The sequence below is a fragment of the Marmota monax genome, unplaced genomic scaffold, assembly GCF_021218885.2.
Source record: "Marmota monax isolate L192 unplaced genomic scaffold, Marmota_monax_Labrador192_F-V1.1 WCK01_AAM20220418_F8-fsc00328, whole genome shotgun sequence".
Classification (NCBI taxonomy): domain Eukaryota; kingdom Metazoa; phylum Chordata; class Mammalia; order Rodentia; family Sciuridae; genus Marmota; species Marmota monax.
Genome location: NW_026693470.1, coordinates 240,693 through 245,490, shown reverse-complemented (window position 1 = coordinate 245,490; position 4,798 = coordinate 240,693). Strand labels below are relative to the sequence as shown.

The following is a 4,798-nucleotide window of genomic DNA, read 5'->3' as shown; positions in this document are numbered from 1 at the left end:
AGGACACCATCAGTGAAGAGGTTGGGCTGAGGAGGCTGTTCAAACTACAGGGTATGGGGGAAAGCAGTGATGTTAAGTAGAGAAACAATTCCACAACACATCTTAAGACATGGCACAAAAGACTTTATTTCTGATCAATTGATGCACCAGGTATAGGGAGCACTGCAATGAAATCCCACTACACATGGGAAAAAGAGATTGGGCTAATCTCTGCACAGAGCACGGACAAATGGATAGAGAGTCAAAAAGCAGGGTGGGGAACAGTGAATAGAATATGAGTTAAGAGAGATAGAGACATGAGGAGATTATGGTTCAACCAATCAAAGAAGATTCTACTGAAGATAGGCCTAGGTGATCAGAGATGTTGCCAAGGCATGGCAGAGTCTGAGGAACCTGATCAGATTTGGAGAACTGCGCAATCTGGATTTGACATTGAAGTGCACAGAGGAGCATAGAGCAGAGTTCAAGGACCTGACTACTGCTTGGCCCAGCCAAGAATCTCTGTCAGTGCAAACCAGACAGGGAGTGCATGGGGCTCCATTTCTGGGATGGTGTAGTCATGGGGTGATGGAGTGTTGTGGACTGAGCTGGGGCTGCCCTGAATGTAGACCATGTCTGTGTATTTCTCTCAGCTTGGTGAAGTACAGAAGAGCTTACTAGGTCTGGGTTTCGCCAGGGTAAGCAAGACAAAAGGATGGGGGAAACAAAAACATATATTTAATGGACATGCCTGGAGGCTGTTAGGAAAGAACAAGGACCCCGGGGTAGTGTAGAGAAAGGGATAGTTACAAGCTGAGTGTCCAGGTCGTTTCTCTCCCAACCCTGAGGCCCACACTGGTGTTTCACTGCACAAAGCCCTGCAGCATTCCATTGCTTGACCAGCCTGAGTCTAGCACCAAGTTGAACCCATTCTGTAATGATGCCATCCTGCAGTGTGCTCTGAGACTCTGGGCTCTAGTGCCTCAGACTATGGCCAGATTTCTGCCTGAGGAGATTGGGATTCAAGAAAAAGCCTGACTGGTCTCCTCCTGCTGTTGCCAGCCTGATAAATGAGGGACTTGGGTTTGGGGTATTGCAGACCGTCCTGCTCCGCAGCAGCAGTCCAGGGTCCCCGTTTGGCAGCGGGCATACTGTCCCCACGCCGCGGGTCCTGCTGTGGCCACCTCCCCGCTGCCCTCCGCCACACCCTTCGGCCTGCTTTTGCCTCCACCCTTGCCTGTCACCGACTTCTCCGAGGCCGCCTCCCCCTTCTCCAGCCCTCTAGGCGGAAGCCTGGGCAGCTCTGTCATCGCTGCTTCCTCTTCCTCCCCGTTCCTGGCGCATCAGCAGATCATGCAGGATGAGCTGCTACTGGGGCTGACACAGCAGCCGGCGCTGCCACGGAAACTCCCCAACCACCACCCCGGCGGCTGCAGGAAAGTGGGAGTGACCCACCTCCTCCCCTCCCAGGACTTCAAACCTAGTCTGCACCACCCCTCCTCCGCCGCCGCCTCCTCCTGCTGCTGCTCCCGCACTTCCTCCCCGCAGGACTTCAGTAAGCGGCAGCAGCAGCAGCAGCAGCTGAGCAGCCAGAAGAGGAAAGAGTTCAGCCCTCCCCACCATCCCCTCCCTCCGGACTCGAAGCCGCCGCCGCCGCTCCAGTGCCTGGCCCAGTTCAGCCCTCCTCCGCCGCCCCGCACGCTCCTCCAGCCGACAAAGCTGGTGAACCCCGCGCCGGGCTCCTTGGAGTCCTCCAAACCACCCTCTGCGCAACAGTCCTGGTAACCTCCCGCCAGGTGGGGCGCTGGGCGCGGGCGCCTTCAGCAGCCTGCAGAGCCCGGGCCTTCTGTACCCGGACGGGGGCGGGGTGGCCCCCCGTAGACAAAGGAGGAGGTGACTTCGCATCGCCGCCGCCGCTGCCTGGCTTTGACACCCCCTGGTTGGTGAAGACGCATCACTGCCGCCGCAATCCCAGCAGCCTCTGGCGCCCCAGCCGCCGCCGCCGCAGAAGTCGCCCCGCCGCAGCCGCAGGCACCGGGCTCCTCGGCCACCACCCCGGGCAGAGGCGGCGGCGGCGGCGGCGACTAGGTCAGCTCCATGCCGCCGCCCAGCCCCGACACGGAGACCGGCTTCTACCCCGGGCTCCCATCATCTATGAACCCGGCCTTCTTCCCAAGCTTCTCGCCTGTGTCGCCGCAAGTCTGCGCGGGGCTCAGTGTGCTGGCAAGCAGCGGCGGCGGCGGTTTCGGCGGCCCCTTCTCGCGACCTCCGTGTCCCCGCCGCCGCCCGCCACGAATTTACCTCAGCTGCAGCCCCCGCCGCCCGCTGCGCCGCAACAGCCGCTGACCCGGAGGTCGCCCTTCAGCCCGCAGCTCCAGCAGTAGCACCGGGCGGCGGCCGCCGCCTGCCTGCAGCAGAGGAACTCTTACAACCACCACCAGCCTCTTCTGAAACAATTGCCTTGGAGCAACCACCAGAGCAGTGGCTGGGACACTGGAAGCATGTCCTGGGGAGCAGTGCTGGCAGAGATCATCCTAGAACTGGAAACATGGGAATTCCAGGAACCATGAATCAGATCTCTCCATTGAAGAAACCATTCTCTGGTCATGTCATAGCACCACCGAAATTTACTGGCTCTACTCCATCACTGACTCCAAAATCTTGGATTGAAGATAAGGTGTTCAGAACAGACAACAATAGTAATACACTTTTATCCTTACAGATGAGATCTAGTTTGCAGTTGCCAGCTTGGGGCTCAGATTCACTCCAAGATAGTTGGTGCATTGCAGCTGGAACATCCAGAAGAGACCAGGATCAAAGCAGAATATATGAAAGTTTAAATATGCACTCTTTGGAAAATTCCCTCATTGATATTATGAGAGCAGAGCATGATCCCCTTAAGGGTGGATTGAGTTATCCACATCCAGGAACTGACAATCTGTTGATTTAAATGCTGTGGATAAAACCCTGAATAAGATTACTGAGAAACCAGGATCAAATTGTAAAGTCACTTCTTACAGGCAAGGTCTTCAAGCTATTCTCAGAGCCTTCTTGCTATCTTTAAATACATGAAGAAGTTCACCCATCAATAATATATTTTAACAGGCATGTATATATTAAAGATGCATATATGTGTATCAAATAGCTAATCCTCTTTTTTTGTGTAAAGTCCCTTTTTATAAATGCTTTATCAAATATATGTTTGCCGCATATAACGCAGGTCAGCATGAACAAGAAAGAAGAAGCAGAAGAAGCCGAAGCAGCAGAAGAAAAAAAACGCCCTTTATTGTATACAGCAGTCTTTTTACAGTATTGTGAACAAAGAAAGCAGCCTTCCAATAGCAATAAATCAGGTCTTTAGGCTAGTTAAACATAGTATACAGAAGTCTTACTTCCTAATCAGAAGTGACCCGCTTCTCATGGCTTAATCTGCTCTTGGCCGGGAGCATACTGAGCTCTGTTCTTTGTTAAGAACAGACAAAAATTTTCTCAGCGCCCTCCTAGCCCACTTGGGAGAACTTGATTTGCTGTCCTACCAACAACAGCAAATACCTGGTTTTCAAGCATGTCCTCTGTTACCTATCTAAACCTTGAAGGAACCTCCCATTTGCAGGCAGGCCCCATCAAAGACAACAAACATCTCATGTGCAAGTATGTTTGCTATCACCTTATCTAGACCTTGACAGGACATCCCCTTTGCAGGCAGGCCCCATCAAGGACAGTTTTCAAGCTCGCAGTCACATCTGATTCTCTACATATGTTCCTGAAAATTGATGTTGTAAATACAATTTTTATGCAAAAAAAGCCTGACTGGGAGAAAAATATGAGAGCTGGATCTGCATGGGAAATTCTCTAGGGAGTCTGGGACCCACTAAGTTTGAGAAGGTCAACACAACCAGTCTTCAGGCCATCAAGTGAATCGAGGTGGCTGAAGTCCTTTCTAATGCTCATGTCCAGTGGTTCTGATTCCAAACATGGATACTCAAAGTGAACTCCACTTAGATGCAGAAAGTGGCCAAGTCTCTGCCTTGGCTTGGGTCCTTACAGCAGCCCTGTGGAGCACTCAGCCATGACCTGCTCTGCACTGAGGTGCCAGATCCTCCTGACATCTGATGGGCACTGATCAATGCCTGTTCTGAGGCATTAGGAGACAAAGAAAGGCCTCAGGCCTGTGACTCTGAGGTATCAAAAGAGTATCACATGTGTACCTAGCACTGCGCTTGGCTCATGGGAGCAGAGGCAGGTCCTACATCCTGAATGGACACGGTTACAAAGTAGGAACTGCTCGTGTGACATGAAAGGCACAGTCCTCAAATGGCCCATCACAATCTAGACAGCAGAAGGAAGGTGGAGAGCCCTTCATTCCAGGAATTACCATACTCCATTACACATTGTGTGCTGAATATTTGACCTTGCCCCCACTGGATCCTCCCTTATGGGGGCCCAGAGGAACCCAGTTCATGGAGGTCTATCACTTGCACAAGGTGACACAATTATAGAAGCTCAGGCTTGATAAGCCACTCAAGACATGTCTCAACTCTCTCAACAAATGTTCTGGCTGGTACAGGCTGTTCACCCAGGTCCCTCTGAGGCAGGCAGAGTGTACACCTCTCTCTCCACATGTCTTTAGTTAGAGTGACACCACCTATGCCAACCAGACTGTACACAACTATTGCTTGCAGCACAGTGTGATAAGATTTATGAAATGACCTAGCCATGAAAAATCTTCTCATTCAATGAGTTGTTTTAAAACAGGTTGTTTTCTATTCTCAGGAGAGAAAAGGAGACCCTTGCTGGATGGAGCCCTGGATCTATGAGC

General features: G+C 52.1%; 1 pseudogene; it reads left to right on the top strand.

Annotated features, from left to right (window-relative positions):
* Positions 1–611: 611 nt before the first annotated feature.
* Positions 612–3,842, top strand: LOC124101673 (proline-rich protein 36-like; annotated as a pseudogene).
* The last annotated feature ends 956 nt before the right edge of the window (positions 3,843–4,798 follow it).